The sequence below is a fragment of the Pistacia vera genome, unplaced genomic scaffold (assembly GCF_008641045.1).
Source record: "Pistacia vera cultivar Batoury unplaced genomic scaffold, PisVer_v2 Contig857, whole genome shotgun sequence".
Lineage (NCBI taxonomy): Eukaryota > Viridiplantae > Streptophyta > Magnoliopsida > Sapindales > Anacardiaceae > Pistacia > Pistacia vera.
This window is the reverse complement of record NW_022196731.1, coordinates 206,441-230,872: the sequence shown is the minus strand read 5'-3', so window position 1 is coordinate 230,872 and position 24,432 is coordinate 206,441. Positions and strand designations below refer to the sequence as shown.

Below are 24,432 nucleotides of genomic sequence, written 5' to 3'. Positions count from 1 at the left end.
AGAAAATTGTATTGGTAGGTGTTCATATGAATATGAATTATGAGATCAGTGAATCCTTTTCTTTTCTTTCTGTCATATTGAAGTTTGAAACCTTTTATTCACTTTTGGTTTGGATATTAGCAGCCAAAGATTTTGACCAAAATTTAAAGCATAAAGAAGCAGTTCACTTTTATGTGCCATTATACATTTGACTGGAGCTACTCTATCTGAACTCTTCGGATGCATCAACTAATTTTACTGATAAATTATTTTTCTGGATAGTTTTCCAAGAAAGTATATGGGCAAGCAACTCAAATCCATCCGTTTGTGCCACCTTTTAAATATATTCTAGAAATGGTAGGATATAATTTAATCAATAAGATAAGATCTGAGAATATGTTTTATATTTTTTGAAAATATTTAGTTTACTTTAACCCCTAATATTTGTTAATTTAGCTAAACACACCCCATATAAAAGTTTATAAATTAACAGTAACATCCTCACCCAACTGATTGCCGACGGCTACCACCACTGTCGAAGTCACCAGAATATGCACGAACTACTGGATTGGCGGTATGTGCCATCTGGCTGTTCCGGTTAGATCTACATGGCACAGATCGTTGTTGACAACAGTATATCTTAGCCATCGTTGACGGCTAGAATTTTTCCCGTAGATCTAGCCGTTTTCAGCTAGATCCATAATAGATTTGGTCGAAAATGAACATATCATGCACAATCGGTCAGATCTGACTGATCATGCGTCATTCCAGGGACGACGACTGGCAACTAATGGTGGTTGCTGATGGGCACTGTTGCTTGGGTGGTGAAAGTTTTTTTTGTTAATTTATAATTGTTATTAAGAAAGGTAATTAGTAAATGTTTTAGTTGAATAGAATTTGATTGGATTTTGAACAATATTAGAACAACATGTTTTTTATTTTTAAGATAGGATAGTAGAATATAATAGGGTTGGAAAAGTTAACATACAGGAGGTATACATTTCAAAGCCAACGAAGTGAAGAAACAAATCTAGAAATAATAGAAGGAAGCTCTTATTGATCAACTCCATTATAGTTCAGAATATTACACACTGTTCCCCAGATTATAATAAAGCATCTTCAGATATGATTACAGAAGAAATACAGCATTCCTTATCCTTACAGGCAATACAGCATCATTTCACTATGTATCCCGCAGCTTGGCGATTGTTTTAAGAAGTTACAACAACTACAGATATTCAAGCTCAGGCAAATTGTACTACATGTAATGTAGGAATGTTGCGATATATAGGCTAATGCAGGCACCCACTGAGAAGCAAAAATAAGATAAATAGAGCATACCGGTACAAATAGGCATGCCTCTACTGGACGATAAATATTATTATCGACAATCAGGGGCTGATGTTTGAGGCAGACGAAAAGAACCACCAGCATAAAGCATTTGGTAAACTGGTCGTATTCTAATAGTCAAATTGTGGCTCAGATGGTTCTAGTCCACAGACGCCGGCTAGAATCTGGAAGGTGGCCTGAAGCACTCGGCACCTAAGCAGGTCGAACCTTCCTGCTTGGCAGCTTCGCATCGTATACATAACCAGCAAGAATGCCGAGAAAAGGAGTGCACCAATGGGATTTCCGCACAAACAAGTTGTAAATGATACCAAAATGTTTCAACCCAAAAGCTCTGAGGCGATTGGAACCATCAGAGAGTATAATTCCATAGCAGACTCCAGCAGCGCATGCAGCATAGACATAGAGAGTACCATTAAGAGAGTGCATTAGAGAGGATATGAAGACCATGATTAATTCCGTAAGTAATCCAAACTGTCCGTGGAATTGTCTTAGATCTGCAATTACATGATTTTAGATAGAATTGGAAAAAGCCCATCCATGCAGTAAGAACTAAGAATATCACATCTGACATGAGCATAAAAGGTTCAAAACTTTTTTGAAGGAAAAGTATTGAAGAAAAAAACATGAGAAACTCACAACATCGTCTATGACACAATTCTTTAATCATTTTTCAAATAACTTTTAAATGAAAGAAATCCCTATACACAGAGAGAGAGGAATAAGGAAACCTAATCCAAGTAAATCATGAAGTATAGGAATTTCAACTGTAACAAGGTCCGATTATGTTAGGTATGCTAAAAGAAAATTCCAGTCCTGGTTTTGATATTTCAGCAAAAAGGAAACCTTTGCATTTCAACATAGTGTATTCTTAATCAAAGCCAACGAGTAATGACCTGACAAATATTCAGAAACAGCACCCGAGCCAAGACGTCCAGCAAATTGCAAAAGCTGAGACACACAACAATGTTGTAGTGTCATCAATTCCTAATGCAATCCCGATTTGAGCCAAATTGTTGAGAACTGTGACTCCAGATCCAACCCCAAAAGTACACAACCACAGAAGCCAGAAATCAGCCTTCCTAACGCTTCACCTAACTTAAAATCCTCCCCCCTCCTGTGTCTCCGTTTCTTTCTTTATTGCCCCCTCCCCACAGCAATATGTGTCTCAACATCTGAGACATCATCCTCTCTTATCATAAAAAAACGAAGACGGTGTCAACAAGGATCTGTTGAGTTGAATCACCCCCTTGTCGAACCAAATCTCTGAAGAACCGCTGTGTAGGTTTATTGGTGTTAGCAGGGGAAAAGGGTCATTTTGATAGGAATCACAAGAGGAGACTCATCAAGACAACCATTATGGCGATTAATATGTATGCAGTTTCACTTAGAGAAATGACATCACTGTTATCGAAATTATAGTACATAGATGGCAAGAAAAACACTTGCTGCTTGGGTAAAAATAAAATGGGCATGCACTGAAAGTCTTCTCCAGAAACTGGTGTGCATGGCCGATTATACAGCATAACTAAACATATAACGGGAATTCCAAGTGCCAGGAACAGTAAAAGTCTCGTTGCAGACTCTTTAAGCACCATACTGTATAATCAGTATATATTGCAGCACTAATCCCACATAACCTTTGGGATACCAGCAACAGTGCCCCTACTAAGGGGGAAATTCCTCATGTTGTTACTAGCACTGCCGTCCCAAACCATGCATTGCTATTAGTGCCAACACGAGCGCAAGAAATAACTGCCATAGCATTGAATAATAAGAATATAAGTATGTACACCAAGTGATACGATCAAGGCAAGATCCCTGCCTACTAGAATGCCTCAAAACAAAGGGTCATGCAAAAATTTGCATATCAATTGAACTAATGCTCATTTACAAACATAGATATCTATGTTGCCAATATCAATTAACTTCATATGATATCTATTGTTCCAATATGCAATTAACTCATATCATCCAAGATTTTGCTGATAATATGACATCACTGAAGTTCAATAAAAGGAAAAGAAAAAAAAAAAAAAAAACTCATTATGATGATTATACTAACATACCTTGGATATATTGTGTGTGTCTATGTGCATTAAGCTTGATTCCATAAACTTGTTTTCTCTCAGCACATAAACCAAGCTCTACTCGCAGTATCATTAAAGTATAAAGAAATGAGTTTAGAATACAGCTTATTATTTGTTTAAATAATGCTCTCTCAAACCTGGATTTCTGTGGTTTGCATGCAGTGTACACAAGTAGTAATGAAAAAAGAAACACAGCCTAGAACCCATATTTTCCTCCATTGATCCATTTTTACATCCACATTGATCTAATCCAGGCAGTAGTTTAGTAGGAAAGAAATATTCTGGATGGTCTGACAAAACAAAGTTCCATCTAATAATCCAACCATTCTATTCAAAGAAAAGAAAAAAAAAAAAGAAATATCTTTTTGTCAAGAAATCAAAAGTAAGAAGAATCATGTCTTAACTATTGGTTTCATCAAAGGATTGGAAGAATTCCCAAACTACATGCTTTTGATTATAACGAACAAGATGTGATGTGGATAAAATAAAGCTTTGCTCTCTGTACACATGCATTGATATTTCAACATAAAATATCCTACTGCTGTTCACGATGTTCATCAAAGGAAAGATTCAAGGCATTACAGAATCAACAACACGAAGATATTCCAAGAACTGGCTCATCATTCTACAGCACATTAGAACTGGGTTTGAACAAGGAAACTTTTCCATGACTCTACACTACTATCTCTCCATACGAATAATGGCAACTAAAGCAGATGCGCACTGAGAAACCAACTTATTAATATTCAAGTGAATAATTTCTTTGTTTGACCTTTCCTCTGATTAAAACAGGCAAGCAATATACTGAGTATAGTTGCCAATGTATCCTCACGATATCAAAGAATGTGGCTTCCAAGGCATTAGAAGTAATTTCCATTTCTTCTATGGATACCCCAGATGGTTCTGTTGCAAGAATTATAGGCTCCCAAATTATTTCCTACAGGACCTTCAATGATGCCATAAATTTTATATAGTCACTTTGAGTTAGAAACAATGTGTGCTTCTAAATTTTATATGGTCAATTAAATTGAAGAATCTTCTGCATCCTCTGACCAGCCAGTACCAACAAAATAAGAAGCATTACTGTATTGGAGTAACATCTGAATGACTGGTATCTTGTTCAACCTACTCATCGCACATTTTGCAAAGGACTACCTTCCTGACAAAGTTAATTTAAAAAACTTCATAATGAATTCAATACTCCTCTAACAATTTTTATGCAAAGTCTAAGAAATTTTATTTCCATGCTCAAACAATGGCCTGTCTCCTGAACTTACATGGGTTTAAAATCCATCTATTCCTATATAAACATTCCACTGGACACTTACTCCGATTTTACTTTGCTTCAAGATAGAAGATTGAATCCTGCAGAAACCCTAGCCATGCTTGGCATGGCAAGATAAAATATTTCCATCGTCCAACACCTCTTATGCAGTTGCTGACATTTTGTAATACAGAACAGAAAAGTAACAATAATTTTTAGAAGACTTGGAGAAAAAGTGCACGTTAAATTTTATATATTCTTCATCCAAGTTGAGTCAATTGACTAATTGAAAACTAATTTTTATCTCAAACATTCCCTAACTCATGCTAACAAACTGATTACTGTCCTAACGAGATGTATCATTAATAGATGACAGAGAGAAACCAAAAAAATACCAAACCAAAGTTTGAAGACGGAAATCTCTAATTAATCTGAGGAGGTACAATTTACAAAATTTGAGCAAGCAACAGCTCTACAACAGAAATTTTCTCTCATTACCTTACTTATTTCATCTCAAGCTAGTTGCTTGTATTTGACTGCTTTAGAACTAAGAAAAACCAATTTGTATAGAACTAGTAAGATCTTCACACCATGAGACTTGCTATGAGAAATCAATCATCACTACAACCTGGTTGAAACAACCTATTCCCTATTTGCTGATGACCCATTTCAGAAGCTTATACCTTTTTTTCAAAACAACTTGCAACAAGCTCCCCCCATTTACACTTCCAATCAGCAAGATGAAATAATTCAGAGTCAGTCTACCAAACTACCAATCCTTGAGCTGTACTAAACACAAGTAATAGCTATAGTCAATCAGCTCCAGTAATTGAGTCCCAAGAAATGCATCAAAACCCAAAAGCAAGTAAAATCCATCAAACTATAATACCAAGAGATCAAATCCCCAAATAGATACGAAAAAAAACAAAACATGAAATCAATCAAACATGAAATAAACTACAATCGAACACACAGGCAATATTCCACCCACCAACTTCTCGATTCAGTTCACAAAACATCCTCAAATCTTAGTTTAAAAAAGAAAATTTTCTACCCACAAGCAAATCAAACTCAATTGAAACCTCCCTTCAAATTTAACTCTCCACCACTATTTCCAAGCAACCAATCTCTCAAAAAAACAAGTTTGCCCATCAACCAAAAAAAAAAATTACCAGCCAGTAGGCAGCCAGTGACGTCTCACGGACAGCAAGACAGAGAACACCATAACCCAAGAAACAAACACAACACCACAAGAAGAACAGCCCAAGGTGGAACTTGTTGCAAGCAATACCCGAAGCAAGCCAACATTTTCCCCAATATCATTCGCCACCCCCAAGATTGTAACTTGTTGCTGATTAAACCCCATCACCGATTTCAACGCAGTTGAATATAAGGAAAGTTGTAAGCATTCCCAGCTGACATTTCCACCACACGGCAGCCGCTAAGCCCACCACGGCGGCGGCTCCCGGGCTTGAGCGCTAGTTTCTTCATTCTAGCGTCGTTTCACGTTTGAAAAAGTTGTTGTGGGAAATAAATGAGTTGGAGAGTGATGGAAATGATTAAGTGACGGTGGCGGTTGTATGGTGGCATGGCATGAGGTGTCCACGGAAGGGACAAAGGAGGGATCAGAATTCAATGGCAGGAGACGACAAGGTAAGAAAAAGAACAAAAGAATGGACTTTTTAAAGAATTATGAAAATAAAATCTCTGTTTGATGTCGGTGTCTTATGATAATTCTCATGCAAGAACAAGAACGTCGAGTGTAATTTAGTGATCCAGAAAGAGATTAAAAATCCCACCAGGAGTGTTCTTTCAACAAACTATATGAAGACTGAGTACCTTATGAATTAGATTTTGATAATTCTATACTAGTGGTTTATTTACAACATATTAAAGGTATAGGTATAATGGGGGAATAATTAATCCCATACATTAAATGCAACCTGATATAGGAATTATTAATGGATGAAATGGCAGTGCGATATTTTCTATTGTTAAGTTGAACTTAGCCAACTGAAGGTCACTAAAAGACAGTTGAAAAAATAAATAATTATAGTATATGATTTTTGGAGAACAGCATTTTCCCACCCAAGGTTTGGCCAAGCGACATTTCTCATCCGTTAAGTTTCAAATGATTTTTTCCACCATTCGTCGATTCTATTAGTTTTTTGTTAACATTAATTGAAAAGACAAATACATTTAATAGTTTATTTTTAATTATTTTACTATAATTAAAATTTATTTAAGTCAAAGTCTTTACTCGATTATTATTAGTTCAAGTGTAAAAATCTTATTTTCTTTGTTTATTTATTAATTAAAAATATTGATTTATGTATTAATTAGTAAATGAAAACATTATATTATAAAAATATTATGAATTTAGTAGATTATTGAATAATAGTGATAGTATATTGATGCATTATAAATAAATAAATATTAACCTCATTACTTTAAAAATTTTATAGCATTACTCATAACTTTTTAGGTAGTGTTTACTATTTTTATTTTTGACTTTTTAATATTTCTTTTTAGCTAATTAAAAATAATAAAAAATTTATAAGGTCAAATATTTAGGATATTTTCGTCTTTTCAGTAAAATATTAATGAATACAATATATATAACCTAATGAAGGGTGCGAAAGTGTCATTTTGAAACTTGAAGGGTAAGAAAGTGCCGTTTCACCAAACCTTGGGTGGGAAAAGTTGTTCTCCATAGATTTTAAAAAGCTAAAAATAAGGTCTTCCTACATTAAACTCAAACAAGTATAAAACCTCAAAGCACAAAGCTTAGCTATAGAGTAATACTACTTTTATAATCTAATCTCATAAACTTTTTTTCACAATCTCAAATGACACATGCAATTGTTCTCACAAATGGGTCCCACCTGCTTGTTAGGGTCTTGCCTGCTAAATTCAGTTAACCAATTGTGAGTTATCATGTTGGAATTGTGAGAGAAAGTTTGTAAGATTGAGTTGTAGCCAATTTTTATCCTTTCCTAAAACCCCTTGATATTCTTAATGTGTAATAAGTACAATACTATATTTACAACTCAATCTTACAAACTCTCTCTCACAACCCTAGGTAGGAGCTGTCTAGTTTTTATTGATGAATTTCCCAAAATTCAAAATTCATTACAAAAAACTGGGAGCTATCACGTAGGAGTTGTAAAAAGAAGTTTGTGAGATTGAGTTATGAGTAATCTTTATTGGTATAATAAAACTTTAAGATATACCTTATAATAGCATTTTGAAATCCATAAGCCAAAAACTGGAACAGCTCTACCTAGGGTTGTGGGAGAATTTGTGAAATTGAGTTATAAGTAAATCTGTATTGGTGTAATAAAACTTTTAAGATATACCTTACAATTGCCCTAAATCATGCACTTCTTGTTAGTGAATTGGGAGTTGTCCATAATAACGCACCAATTGACCATTCTCCATTTCCAATTGCTTATACTAATTAACCATCTTCATGTTAGTTGAATAATTGAATTTGAAAGAATAATAAAAGTGTTACAACATATTATATGTTTATTATTTATAATGTAACGTAAAATGATTGATGTGGGTATGAATGTCATGCGAATACATCACAAACTTTGTACATCTCAAATTAATTTACAAATTCAGAAGCATGCTTGCTTTTCTTGTCATAACAAATATCATAAATTGGTTAGGTAAGATCCATTGAAGCACATGCCATCGTATCATCAACCAAAAAAGTTTTTTTTAAAAAAAAAGTTCATTATGACTTGTAGTTGGTCTTAGTATGCTAACTTGATTAATTGCATCGGGTGTATAAAGAAGATTTGTTCAATTCCTCAAGTTTCTAGGTTCAAACCTTGGGGCCACCTATCACAATAGGGTAATGTTATGCGTACTCACGAATCTACTAACCATCTATTAACTTTTGTTAAAATTACATATGGTACCCGTACTATGAGTATAGTACCCGTACTATGCTTTAGGTTGATACATTGGTTAGTAAATTCGTTAGTACGCATAGTATTATTATCACAATAATATATGGTTTACCTACTCTTTTAAACCATAAGGTTTCAATGGACCTCGAAAATTAGTTGAGGTGTGTGCCCAGCTATTGACCTAGACAAATTTAGACTTCATTTGTTTATCTATATAACCTTACAAGTAATTAACAAATTGAAATTTACATGAATAAAGTTATGTATCTAATAAGAAAATAGTTGTGGGGATTTCTTTAGTGACCCCAAAAAGAAAGACAAATATCTATATATTTTCTTCTAAAAATGTTGTGGCCTATTTGTAGATTATTTGAAAAATGTTATTCTAAAAAGTGTTTTAAGTTGAGTTGAGTTAGATTAAATCGAATAGGATTAGATTTTGAAAATGCGCTTAGTAAAATATTGAAATTATATCAGAGTTGGATAAAATATTGTAATAATTATTTGGTACATTTTTTTAAGAGGTTTTTAAGACAGAATAGTTGTTTGGTATATTTTCTGAAAATATTCATTATTATTTTCCTATATTGTTATTTAGCTAAACAACCCATATAAAAGTTTAAAAATTAAAAAAAGCACCATAACCCCCAGAGGACAACTGGCCACAACCACCACCGTCGAATGGTAGCCGACAATCACTGGAACGACACACACCTGTTAGATTTGGCCGATCATGCATCGATATGGCTGACAACAGTCAGATCTATGGCCAAATCAGTGTTGACGACCAAATCTACGGCTAGAGATCTGGTCCTCTTTAACAGCCAGATAGCCAGATTGCAGCCAAAATCTGGTCGTAGATTTGGCGTTTTTAGCCGATCTATGCATAACTGGCTGGATTTGCATTTTGTCTCGTTGACGGTTGATGGTTGCTGACAGGCGACAGTGGTCTTAGTGGATTGATCTTCAAATTGGAGGAAAGAAAAATGAGAAGGAGAAAAAGAAAAAAAAATGTTTTGAGCTAAATAGAGTTGAATAAAAAAATACTTTGAGTTTGAATAATCTGAAAACAAATTCCATCTCTTTTCATTTTTAAAAAAAAAAAAAGTTATTTGATTTGGATTAATTTTTAGAATAATACCCAATAAATAACAAATACAGAAAATATTTTTAATCTAAATATCAGATAACATAATAATTAACCAGAATAGTGTAACATACAAGAACACAACACAATCTCTTTCTGGACTCTACTCTACTCCAAAATTAAAATCCCAATTTTAAACGTGGATTGATTCCTTGTTCCCAGAAGAAGTTCACATGATTTATGGATTAGATTGATCAGAGTTTTGTTTTGAAAAACTATATTATATGATTTTAATAATTAAAATAATGCAAAGAGTAAAAGCGTTTAACTAACTAAGATTATCTTGTGTTTATCTGCTAATTAGATAACATTATTAACTAAACTTGAGTGGTAATGGCAAACAACAACTAATGAAATAAACAATCAAATTAATGTTGCATATTATTCTAAGACTATTTTTTTTATAAAAAAAAAATAGTTCTAGAATTCTTCAGCAATGGCTCTGAAATTTGCATGCATAGTCAACCCATAAATATTACAATATATATATAGTGTTTTCAATTATTAGAAATATCGAATCAATTTTTTTTCATTTTCCTCTTCTTTATTTACTTTTTAAAAAGAGTAAACAACTTTTTCCCACCCAAGGTTTGCCTTAATGACATTTTCCCACCCTAAAAGTTTCAAACTATCACTTTCCCACCCAAAGTTAATATTCCGTTATTACCCAAAACCGATTTTGACAGCGAAAATTCTCTTCGTCACCATCATTTGAACCTCCGGTCTCCTCTCTATGAACCTCTTCTCATTTTAACACCTGATTTCTCGCTAATTACCCACTACCGTAAAACTAAAGTTTCCTATTCTTGATTGATTTTCAGCTAATTCTGACGGTGGATATTCAATCGATTACCACCATTTGATCCACTGGCCTCCACTCTATAAAACCCCTCTTACTTTAACTCCTAGTAACTCCCTGAACGTCGGATGAGAAAGTGGAGTGTATTTTAAGTATTAATGAAATATAAACTTTGGGTGGGAAAGTAGTATTTTGAAACTTTTTAGGTGGGGAATGTTATTAAGCAAATCTTGGGTGGGAAAAATCGTTATACTCTTTTAAAAATATGTATTCCCCGAAATTAAATACTTATTGTTGAGGAAAAGTAGTAAGGTGAAAACGTCAGCTCTTTTTCTTTTTGGTTTTTTCAAAGGAGAGTTAAGATTTTAATAAGTTAAATAGTGATGGAAGCCAACACCTAATTAATTAAATAATAATTAACAATATATTTTTAGTCAAAACCCATATTATTATTATATACGCCAAGCCTCCCACACTTTTTAACCGACCAAATTAAAGTATTTTATCAGTCAAATTTGGAAAACCTTTTNTACTCGGAATTAAGCAATTTTCCATGGAAAAAACCCCCTCGTACCGCCAATCCAGGCCAAATCGGTCTGTTTCTGGTGTTGTCGACCTCCCTCGACTCCAGCAAAATACTCCCCTCAGCTCCCTCATCAAAACCCCTACCACTCCACACTTGTTTAGCCTGTCGTTCGCGGTCACTGCGCTTGGCTTGTTTTGCGTGGCCTAAGCTTTTCCGATCAATCCCGTCATCGAAAATCAACCCCGACACCACCAAACACACCACTGGCACTTCCTTTCCAAAACCCCCAACAAACTCGATCTTGTTTGTCTGCCAAAGGTCTCTGATCACCGCTTCCTTTCTTAGGGTTTTTTGCTTCATTGATGATTTGGGTGTAATTGTTTGGAGCTTTTTTGAAGTTGGTTTAGAAGTGTTTGTGGTTATGTGTAATTTTTTTTTCTGGTTGCCAGATTAGAGATGTTTATGGTTGTGTGTGATTGTTTTTCTGGTCATCGGAATCAGAGGTGGCGAATGAAAAAGAAGAAAAGAGAGGAATAAGAGAGAAGGGTATTTTTATCTTTACACCGTTTATATCATGTGACATAATGGATTTTCCTAACGGAACATAATGGTAGGTGGGAAAAGTTTCGTTTTGAAAATTGACAAGTAGGGAAAAGTGGCATTTTGAAACTTGACGGGTGGAAAAGTGTCATTAGACCAAACCTTGGGAGGGAAAAAGTTGTTTACTCCACTCTATATTCATAAGAAAATAAAATAAAAAAATTTAAAATTATCAGCCATCTAGATTAATCTTAAATTGATTAGAATTTCTAAGGATTGTGAAATTACATGAATATTCATATATCAATTGGGTGATTATAAATATTATTTTTTTGATATAATATTTTCAACCTCTTAATTTTCTTGATCATCTAAGGATTTTCCTGATGAGTTTCTAATATATATATATATGTTTTATCTTAGATATATTATGGTTTAAATATGTATATGTTGTTGCGATATTTCGCACCAAAAAGAAGTACGCGAATCTTCTATGAGAGCTTGTGTAAAGGGTCCGTGTGAGACTATGAAATATGATGTTGAACCCGTGGATAATAGTAATAGTATAAGTAAATAAATTAGAAGAATTGATAAGAGCAATTTTTAAAATAGTTTGAATACAAAGCGCAATTCTTACTTTCACTATTATTTTATTGATGTGTTTATAATAAAAGATATTTACTCTGAAGAGAGATAATTGTTTTGTAACTATTAAGAAGAGAATGAGAAGATCTGGAATGAATCTTTGGGGCAGGGGAACCCCTATTTATAATTTTGCAAGGGTGGTCTAGTCCAATAATTAACTTGGCAAACTGTCTTGATTGGAGATTTAATGGTGAAGTTGTCATACGTCTTGGCTGGTGATTTAGTCGTGAGTCTTGCGGTTGAAGTTAACTCTGGTAGTTGTATGAATAAATGAAGTGACCTATGACAATCTTATAGGGAAAGCCACCCTTTCATGGGAAAACACCTGACCCAAGTATTTTGTATGGTCATGAGACATGTGTCGAGATCTTAGGCCTTTTGGATTTATCGTATAACAATATATAAGCTATGAGACATTTGAAAAGAAAAAAGGAAACGAGACAAAAGAATAATAGAAAAAGTATGTAGTGAGGAGAAGCATGTAAAATGAAGAATTAGACAAAAATATTGATAAGGCTGTCGGCTTTGCTACTCCATTATTGAGTAAGCCCACACTCAACATAACAATGAGACGACAAAAGGGTTGTATTATGCCCAAAATTGCATGGCGCTCCATCGCTTAATCAAATCATATTGAGATCTTAAATTCGATTATTTTCAATTTTCATTACAAATTTTGTCATATTGAACAAAATAAAACTAGGAAATTAACAAAAAATGTCCCATTGAAATAAATGAAGTAAATTTCTTAATATTTGTTTGCATCCAAAGCTCCAAAAAAGAAAAGAAAAAGTAGTCACATTCACATGGAAATAGTAGTGTGAGGCCGTGAAGGAGAAGGTGTTTAAGTTCAAAACGCAATTGATAAGATTGCATGTGATATTGGGACACAACCAAAAGACTTTAAACAAGGGCGTTTTCAGACAATACTTAGTGTTCTGACTGTTACCCATTTGCTCATAACATCTTGTCTCACATGTTGTCCTTATCACTTACTAGGATTTATTTCATTGTTCTTAAATGAGATTGTTACAATCAAACTTATTATTATTATTTTTTGTGGGTAACCGGAGTATTCGGATCAACTTGCACACAAATTAACTAATTTTCGAAGTCTATTAAACACTCTACAATTCTAAAGAGAGTAAACTTTCTTGACCGTCAGACCAATATCTTAGGGTTCAATGAAACTTATTTACTTCATTCAATTTTTAAAGATGTTTTTGATGACGTAAAGAGGTTTTTAGTACTTTTTGAACTAATCAAATGAGTTAAATGCTAAGCAATCTTACCAGAGAAAAATGAAATAGACCCTTACTTATGTAGCTCTACGAGAATCAAGAGATAATCTGGTCATGTAGTTATTTGGGATAAAATCTTTTAGCTAATTGAAACACAATTCATGGCCATAAATTTAGTAATCAACGGATATGAGATGCAAGTTGAATGTTAGAAATGGTTATTTTCTTTGTCACCTCACCAAATCTTAAACTATTGGATTGTAATAGATCGACAACAAAATTTAAGTCACAATATCTCTTTCTTGATTTAAATTTTTTGTTCTATAATTAATTATAAGATGTGATAATAAAAATTTTGATTAAAGACAGAAAGAGATCTAACATGTCTCTCTCAAGTAGGAGGATCTAACATGACCTCTCAGTAGGAAGATCTAATATGGTCTCCTAAGTTCGATTTCTTGATAGTAAAAGAGCAGTAAGAGAAGATCTAACATGGTTCTTGGAGTTCGAGCCCACACGAATACTAATAGAGGTTGACTATTAGAAATCTTACCTAACAGTAGTTCCAAGATCCTGGAGAATTAATTGAAGTGTATGCAAATTGGCCTGAACACTCCAGGTCGTTAAAAAAGAAAAAAAAAAAAAAATTATCTTCACCAAGTAGGTTCTTATAAATGATCATTATGTTTCCTTGAGATTTAATCTATTGCATTACTTTAATCTAAACATCATTACCAATCTCACGGCTAAAAACTTGCATGCTTTTGCTTTTATTATTTTATCAAACGATTGATTCATCTATATAATAAATAAAGTAATTATTCTCAATTGAAAAAAAAATACAATATACACAGGCTCATGTCATGTAATCGATAGAAAAAAAAATTTAAAATTCTGATGAGGTAGACAATTCCCAGCCGTCCATTTTCTGTATAAATAATTGGTGACTTTAATATATATATATATATTATATATAGATATTTTTTTTTTTTGAAAAATATATATATGATTTAATAATTAAAATAATGCCAAGAGTAAAAGCGTGAACTAACTAGATTATCTTGTGTTTTATCGCGCTAATTAGATAATAGTATTAACTAAACTTGAGTGGTAATGGCAAAACAACAACTAATGAAATAAACAATCAATTATGTACATATTATTCTAAAACAAATCTTTTTGTTTTTTTTAAATAGTTGTAGATCGAATTCAGCATGGCTCTGAAATTTGCAGGCATAGTCAACCATAAATATTACATATATATATAGTGTTTCAATATTAGAAATATCGAATCAATTTTTTTTCATTTTCCTCTTCTTTATTACTTTTTAAAAAGAGTAAACAACTTTTTCCCACCCAAGGTTGCCTTAATGACATTTTCCCCCTAAAGTTTCAAAACTATCACTTTCCACCCAAAGTTAATATTCCTTATACCCAAAACCGATTTTGACAGCGAAATTCTCTTCGTGCACCATCATTTGAACCTCGGTTCTCTATGAACCTCTTCTCATTTTAACACTGATTTTCGCCTAATTACCACTACCGTAAAACTAAAGTTTCCTATTCTTGAGTGATTTCAGTAATTCTGACGGTGGATATTCAATCGATTACCACCATTTGATCCACTGGCCCCACTCTATAAAACCCCTCTTATTTAACTCCTAGTAAACTCCTGAACGTGGATGAGAAAGTGGAGTGGATTTTTAAGTATTAATGAAATATAACTTTGGGTGGGAAAGTAGATTTGAAACTTTTAGGTGGGGAATGTTATAAGAATCTGGGGTGGGAAAAATCGTTATACTCTTTTAAAATATGTATTCCCCGAAATTAAATACTTATTGTTGAGGAAGTAGTAAGGTGAAAACGTCAGCTCTTTTTCTTTTTGGTTTTTTCAAAGGAGAGTCAAAATTAATAAGAAATAGTGAGTGGAAGACACACTAATAATAAATAATAATTAACAATTATTTTTAGTCAAAACCCACTATTATTATTATATCGCCAAGCCTCCCACACTTTTTAACCGAACCAAAATTAAAGTATTTTATCAGTCAAATTTGGAAAACCTTTTAAGCATTTTTCAAACCAAACATATCTTTCAAGGTTTTTTTTTTTTTTTTTTCAATGATGGGGGTATCCGAGCTAGCTTAGTGTATTTTATTAATTCTGAGACTCTGAAACTATCAACAAGAACTGCAGTAGTATTAACAACCAAGGAGAGACTCGAAAACTCAATGACCTAATGATCAATGCACCAAGGTCCTGATTGAAACCACTCAGTTACCTAAAAGTAAGTTTATGATCATAAATCAAAGTAATTAACTAAAAATTAGATTTTTACCTAAAGTTTTTTTTTAAAAAAAAAAAAAAAAAAAGAGAGTAATATGTGAAATCATTTCATATCATTCATTGCAGTTAATTGGTGGCAATGATTCAAGAGAGTTGCTTTCAATATATATGACCAAAAACTAAATCCCTTCTTTAAGTTTGATTTCTTTTCACTTTAACCCTTAAAACACAAAACACATTAAAGTGAGTGAGTGGTCGTTCCCTACACCATTTACTCTTTTCCCATGCCGTTGATAATGGCAAAAGCAATGAAATGCAATACCATTCATTTCCACAACAAATTCTTGGCGACCTCCTTGAGTTTTGATCTCTTTAGCTTTACCCCATTTTTGCACTCCACACCACATGCTTCTCTCTTTTTTTGAGTCACTCTCAAGATTACAACCACTATTAATATTCAATTCAAGAAATCAAAACCCTAAAAAATCATTTGAACACCGCATACCCGTCTCACCTTATCAATCACACGTGTCACATCGTTAGTATCCTAATGATGAGTAAAGTCGAAGATTTATTATTGATTACGTTCTTTTTTTTTTTTTAATTGGATTTATACTTTTAAAGATTACAAAAATAGTGATTTATTTTTGTGTTATAAGAATATATTCTGATCTATTTATTCCGTTACATAGTTTAGTGTTAATGATGGAGATAGACGATAGATATTATGTTGTGACCATAACATTGGTGTCGTAATAAAGTTGTGTACCGATATTTTTGCTTGTGTTGTTATAAAATATCACTCAATACAAGACATTTTTTAGAGGTATATATTATATATATATATATATATATATATAGATTATATATAATAATATATCTATTCTTTTTTCTTTTTTACATTTTTTCTTCCTTCATACTTATAATAGTGATGTATGTGTCAAGCTTTAAGAGTATTACACAAATCCACATTCAATTCAAATCACTGAAAATGATGGTTGGTATTCATGGCTATCAAAGAGTAGCCTTGAGCCATTCTTGTGTATGAGTATGGCCTGCTTTTGCACATATGAGCTTGAAGAAGAAGACATAGCATACTTAACCATGAATTTCTTCAAAAGCATTGGGGATCTCGATAGCCAAACACAGACTGGAAATTCTCAAGCTGCAAGAAAAGAGAAAGGAGCCCCACTCCAAGACCAGTTGTCAGACTTCTTTTTGCAATCAAGAGGACAAGAGAAGTCTTGCCAAATATTTGAGAACTTGGGTTCATGGTGAAGCGTCATCATCATCATCATCTTCAGCTCTTGTTATTGGTCTAGGCCTGCTGGTTATGCAACAAGATGAAGAGGTGGCATGTTTGAAGAGGAACAAGAAGCTGACATGGGCTAAACAAGGGAGTTGTGCTACAAATGGAAGCCCCACGGTGGTCTCTGGACCTCAGAGAAGTAATAGTTTTTCAAGTCCAGTGGTTCTTGATTACCAAAGGAAGAGAGAATTTGATGGTGATGATGATGGATATTGGTCAACTGGAGTGAAGAAATCAGATGGGAATCCAGTTTCAAGATCTCAAACCCACATAAAAGGTTGCCTTTATTTTTCATTTTTTGATCAAACTTGATTCAATAGGGGCAAATTTTATTCACTTTCCCTTAATTTTGCTATTCACATTAAAATTTTATCTGGGTTGTGACAATTTCAAAAATTTCAAAAGGGAATTCTACAGTTTATGTGTTTGCCAAATAAAGGGGGCGAATAAATTTTTCCTTCTAAATTGTAATGGTGAGAGATGGGTTTTAGGGTCTTCCACCAGATGTTTGTCAAAGAAGAGTATTGATCTGTTTTTTTTTTTTTTTTTATTCAGGGTGGGTCAAGTTAAAGCCATACTTTAGCAGCAAGGGTCTGTTCAGTAATCAGGCTGTCTCCTACTACTTTTTTGTATGCTCTAATTTCTTTCTTTCTTTCTAATAGACAAGAAAGCACTAGTATTCAGTGTCTAGCTTGTTGAGGAGATAACTATTGTGTTAGGTTTATACAATATGTAGCAATATGAAGATACCATTGTATCTATCTTGGTTTTGAGAAAATACTCAGAAAATTGTATTGGTAGGTGTTCATATGAATATGAATATGAAGATCAGTGAATCCATTTTCTTTTCTTTCTGTCATATGAAGTTTGGAACCTTTTATTCACTTTTGGTTGGATATAGCAGCCAAAGATTTTGACCAAAAATTTAAAGCATAAAGAAGCAGTTCATTTTATGTGCCATTATACATTTGAGCTGGAGCTTCTACTGGAATCCTTCGGATGCAAACTAATATTAATGATAAAATTATTTTTCTGGATAGTTTTCCAAGAAAGTAATGGGCAAGCAACTCAAATGCACTCGTTTAGTGCACCTTTTTAATAATATTCTATGAAAAGGTAGGATATAATTTAATCAAATAAGTAAGATCCTGAGAATATGTTTATATATTTTTTGAAAATATTTAGTTTTACTTTAACCCCTAATATTTGTAATTTAGCTAAACACACCCCATAATAAAAGTTTATAAATTAACAGTAACATCCTCACCACCCAAACTGATTGCCGACGGATAGCCACCACATGTCGGAAGTCACCAGAATGATGCACGAACTACTGGATTTGGCGGGTAGTGTGCCAATGGCTGTTTCCGGTTAGATCTACATGCAAAGATCTAGTTGTTGACAACAGTTATTCTTAGCCATCGTTGACGGCTAGAATTTTTTGTAGATCTAGCGTTTTCAGCTAGATCCATAAAGATTTGGTCGAAAATGAACATATCAATGCACAATCGGTCAGATCTGACGATCATGCGTCATTCCAGGGACGACGACTGGAACAATGGTGGTTGCTGATGGGCAACTGTTGCTTGGGTGGGTGAAAGTTTTTTTTAATTTATAAGTGTTATAAAGAAAGGTAATTAGTAAAGTTTTAAGTTGAATAGAATTTGATTGGATTTTGAACAATTTAGAACAACATGTTTTTTATTTTTTAAGATAGGATAGTAGAATACTAATAGGGTTGGAAAAGTTAAACATACAGGAGGGATAACATTTCAAAGCCAACGAAGTGAAGAAAACAAATCTAGAATACTAATAAAGGGAAGCTCTTATTGATCAATCACAATTATAGTTCAGAATATTACACATGTTCCCCAGATTATAATAAAGCAATCTTCAGATATGATTACAGAAGAAAATACAGCATTCACTTAATCTTACAGGCTAATACAGCATCATTTCCTATGTATCCCGCAGCTTGGCGATTGTTTTAAGAAGTTACAACAAACTACAAGATATTCAAGCTCAGGCAAAATTGTACTACCTGTAATGTAGGAATGTTGCGATATATATGGCTAATGCGGCACACTGAGAAGCAAAAATAAGATAAATAGAGCAACCGGTACAAAATAAGGCAGCCTCTAGGACGATAAATATTATTATCGACAATCAGGGGCCTGATGTTGAGGCAGACGAAAAGAACCACCAGCATAAAGCATTTGGTAAACTGGTCGTATTCTAATGTCAAAATTGCCGATCAGATGGTTCTAGTCCACAGACGCCGGCTAGAATCTGGAAGGTGAGGCCTGAAGCCTCGGCACCTAAGCAGGTCGAACTCCTTGCTTGCAGCTTCTGCATCGTATACATAACCAGCAAGAATGCCGGAGAAAGGAGTGCCAATGGGATTTCCCAGCAGAACAAAGTTGTAAATGATACCAAAATGTTCAACCCAAAAAGCTCTGAGGCGATTGGTGGAACCATCAGAGAGTTATATAATTCCATAGCAGATCCAAGCAGCGCAGTTGCAGCATAGACATAGAGAGTACCATTAAGAGATGATGCATTAGAGGAGGAATATGAAGACCATGATTAATTCGTAATAGTAACCAAAACTGTCCGTGGAATTGTCTTAGATCTGCAATTAACAGGATTTTAGATAGAATTGGAAAAAAGCCCATCCAATGCAGTAAGAACTAAGAATATCACATCTGACATGAGCATAAAAGGTTCAAAACTTGTTTTGAAGGGAAAAAGTATTAAGAAAAAAACATGAGAAACCAACAAATCAGTTCTATGACACAATTCTTTAATCATTTTCAAATAACTTTAAATGAAAGAAAATCCTATACACAGAGAGAGAGGAATAAAGGAAAACCTAATCCAAGTAATCATGAAGTATAGGAATTTAAACTGTAACAAGGTCCGATTATGTTAGGTATGCTAAAAGAAATTCCAGTCCTGGTTTTGATATTGAGCAAAAAAGGAAAACCTTTGCATTTCAACATAGGTTTCTTAATCAAAGCCAACGAGTAATGACTGACAAAATATTCAGAAACAGCACCCGAGCCAAGAAGTCCAGCAAAATTGCAAAAGCTGAGACACAAACAATGTTGTAGTGTCATCAATTCTAATGCAATCCCGATTTGAGCCAAATTGTTAGAACTGTGACTCAGATCCAACCCAAGAAAGTACACAACCCACAGAAGCCAGAAATCAGCCTTCCTAAACGCTTCACCTAACTTAAAATCCTCCCCCCTCCTTGGTCTCCGTTTCTTCTTTATTGCCCCCTCCCCAACAGCAAAGTAGTGTCTCAACATCTGAGACATCATCCTCATTATCATAAAAAGACGAAGACGGTGTCAACAAAGGATCTGTTTGAGTTGAATCACCCCCTTGTCGAACCAAATCATCTGAAGAACTCGCTGGTGTGTAGGTTTATTGGTGTTAGCAGGGAAAGGGTCATTTGATAGGAATCACAAGAGGAGACATCATCAAGACAAACCATTATGGCGATTAATATGTATGAAACAGTTTCACTTAGAGAAATGACATCACTCGTGATCGAAATTATAGTAAATAGATGGCAAGAAAAACACTTGCTGCTTGGGTAAAAATAAAAATGGCATGCACTGAAGAGTCTTCTCCAGAGAAGCTGGTGTGCATGGCCGGATTAAATACAGCATAACTAAAATATAACGGGAATTCAAGTGCAGGAACAGTAAAAGTCCGTTGCAGACTCTTAAGCACCATACTGTATAATGCAGTATTATTGCAGCAATAATCCACACATAACCTTTGAGGATAACGCAACAGTGCCCTACCCTATAAGGGGAAATTCCTCAGTTAGTTACTAGCACTGCCGTCCCAAACCATGCATTGCTATAGTGCAACAACGAGCGCAAGAAATAACTGCCATAGCATTGAATAATAAGATTATAAGTATGTACCCAGAATGGATACGATCAAGGCAAGATCCGCCTACATAGAAGCTCCAAACAAAAGGGTCATGCAAAATGTTGACATATCAATTGAACTAATGCTCATTTACAAACATAGAACTATGTTGCCAATATGCAATTAACTTCATATGATATCATTGTTGCAATATGCAATTAACTCATATCATCTCAAGATTTTGGTGATAATATGACCTCACTGAAGTTCAATAAAAGGAAAAGAAAAAAAAAAAAAAAAACTCATTATGATGAATTATAACATACCTTGGAATATATTGTGTGTGTCTATGTGCATTAAGCTTGATTCCATAAACTTGTTTTCTCTCAGACATAAACCAAGCTCCTACTCGCAGTATCATTAAAGTATAAAGAAATGAGTTTAGAAATACAGCTTATTATTTGTTTAATAATGCTCTCTCAAAACCTGGATATTCTGTGGTTTGCATGCAGTGTACACAAGTAGTAATGAAAAAAGAAACACAGCCTAGAACCCATATTTTTCCTCCATTGATCCCATTTTTACATCCACATTGTCTATCCAGGCAGTAGTTAGTAGGAAAGAAATATTGGATGGTCTGACAAAACAAAGTTCCATCAATATAATCCAACCATTATTCAAAAGAAAAGAAAAAAAAAAAAAAAGAAAACATCTTTTTGTTCAAGAAATCAAAAGTAAGAAGAATCATGTCTTAACTATTGGTTTCCAAAGGATTGGAAGAATTCCCAAACTACATGCTTTTGATTATAACTGAACAAGATGTGATGTGGATAAAATAAAGCTTTGCTCTCTGTACACATGCATTGATATTTCAGACCATAAAATAATCCACTGCTGTTCACGATGTTCATCAAAGAAAGATTCAAGGCCTTACAGAATCAACAACACGAAGATATTCCAAGAACTGGCCATCATTCTTACAGCACATTAGACGGGTTTGAACACTAAGGAACTTTTCCATGACTCTACACTACTATCCTCCCTACGAATAAGGGAAACTAAAGAGATGCGCACGAGAAACAACTTATTAAATATTCAAGTGAATAATTTTGTTTGACCTTTCTCTGATTAAAAAAGGCAAAGCAATATACGTGAGTATAGTTGCCAATGTATCCTCACGATATCAAGAATGTGGTCCAAGGCATTAGAAGTAATTCCATTGCTTCAATGGATAGCCCCAGATGGTTCTGTGCAAGAATTATAAAGGGCCCACAAATTATTCCTACAGGACTTCAAAGATGCCATAAATTTTATATAGTCACTTTGAGTTAGAAACAATGTGTGCTTCTAAATTATATGGTCATATTAAATTGAAGAATCTTCTGCATCCTCCTGACCAGCAACAGTAACCAACAATAAAGAAGGCATTTACTGTATGGAGTACATCTGAATGATGGTTTATCTTGTTCAACCACTCATCGCACAATTTTGCAAAGGACTACCTTCCTGACAAAGTTAATTAAAAAACCTTCATAATGAATTCAATATCTCCTCTAACAATTTTTATGCAAGTCTAAGAATTTTATTTCCATGCTCAAACATGGCCTGTCTCCTGAAACTTACATGGGTTTAAATACCATCTATTTCCATATATAAACATTCCACTGGACACTACTCCGATTTTACTTTGCTTTCAAGATAGAAGATGAATCCTGCAGAAACCCTAGCCATGCTTGGCATGGCAAGATAAGAATATTTCCATCTGTCCAACAACCTCTTATGCAGTTGCTGACATTTTGTAATACAGAACAGAAAAAAGTACAATAATTTTTAGAAGACTTGGAGAAAAAGTGCACGTTAAAATTTTATATATTCTTCATCCAAGTTGAAGTCAATTGACTAATTGAAACTAATTTTTATCTCAAAATTCCCTAACTCATGCTAAACAAACTGATTACTGTCCTAACGAGATGTATCATTATATGATGACAGGAAGAAAACCAAAAAATATACCAAAACCAAAGTTTTGAAGACGGAAAATTCTAATAATCTGAGGAGGTACTCAATTTACAAAATTTGAGCAAAGAACAGCTCTACAACAAGAAATTTCTCTCATTACCTTACTTATTTCATTCAAGCTTAAGTTGCTTGTATTTGACTGCTTAGAAACTAAGAAAAACCAAATTTGTATAGAACTAGTAAGATCTTACACACATGAGACTGCTATGAGAATCAATCATCACTACAACCTGTTGAAAACAACCTATTCCCTATTTGCTGATAGACCATTTCAGAAGCTTATACCATTTCTACAATCAAACTTGCAACAAGTCCCACACATTTACACTTTCCAATCAGCAAGATGAATAAATTCAGAGTCAGTCTACCAAACTACCAAAATCCTTGAGCGTACTAAACATCAAGTAATAGCTATGTCAATCAGCTCCAGTAATGAAGTCACCAAGAAATGCATCAAAACCCAAGCAAGTAAATCCATCAACTATAATACCAAGAGATCAAATCCCCAAATAGATACGAAAAAAACAAAAAACATGAAATCAATCAAACATGAAATAAACTACAATCGAACACACAGGCAATATTCCCCCAACCAACTTCTCGATTCAGTTCACAAAACATCCATCAAATTCTTAGTTAAAAAAGAAAATTTCATACACACAGCAAATCAAACTCAAAATTTGAAACCTCCCTTCAAATTATCTCCACCACTATTTCCAAGCAACCAATCTTCTCAAAAAACAAGTTTGCCCATCAACCAAAAAAAAAAAAAATTACCAGCCAGTAAGGCAGACAGTGACAGTCTCACTGACAGCAAGACAGAGAACACCATAAACCAAGAAACAAAACACAACACCAACAAGAAGAACAGCCCAAGGTGGGAACTTGTTGCAAGCAATAACCGGAAGCAAGCCAACATTTCCCCAATATCATTCGCCACCCAAGATTGTAACTTGTTGCTGATAAACCCATCACGATTTCAACGCAGTTGAAATAAAGGAAAGTTGTAAGCATTCCCAGCTGACATTTCCACCCACCACGGCAGCCGCTAAGCCCACCCACGGCGGCCGGCTCCCGGGCTTGAGCGCTAGTTTCTTCATTCTAGCTGTCGTTTCACGTTTGAAAAAAGTTGTTGTGGGAAATAAATGAGTTGGAGAGTGATGGAAATGATTAAGTGACGGTGGCGGTTAGTGATGGTGGCATGGCATGAGGTGCCACGGAAAGGGACAAGGAGGGATCAGAATTCAATGGTCAGGAAGACGACAAGGTAAGAAAAAGAACAAAAGAATGGAATTTTTAAAGATTATGAAAAATAAAATCTCTGTTTGATGTCGGTGTCTTTATGATAATTCTATGCAAGAACAAGAACGTCGAGTGTAATTTAGTGATCCAAGAAAGAGATTAAAAATCCCACCAGGAGTGTTCT

At 34.1% G+C, this 24,432-nt stretch overlaps 3 pseudogenes; 1 reads left to right on the top strand and 2 right to left on the bottom strand.

Moving 5' to 3' along the window:
- Positions 1-1,360: 1,360 nt before the first annotated feature.
- Positions 1,361-6,171, bottom strand: LOC116118709 (annotated as a pseudogene).
- Positions 6,172-16,837: 10,666 nt separating this feature from the next.
- Positions 16,838-17,398, top strand: LOC116118707 (annotated as a pseudogene).
- A 1,854-nt stretch (positions 17,399-19,252) lies between these two features.
- On the bottom strand, positions 19,253-24,212 carry LOC116118706 (annotated as a pseudogene).
- Between the last annotated feature and the right edge of the window lie 220 nt (positions 24,213-24,432).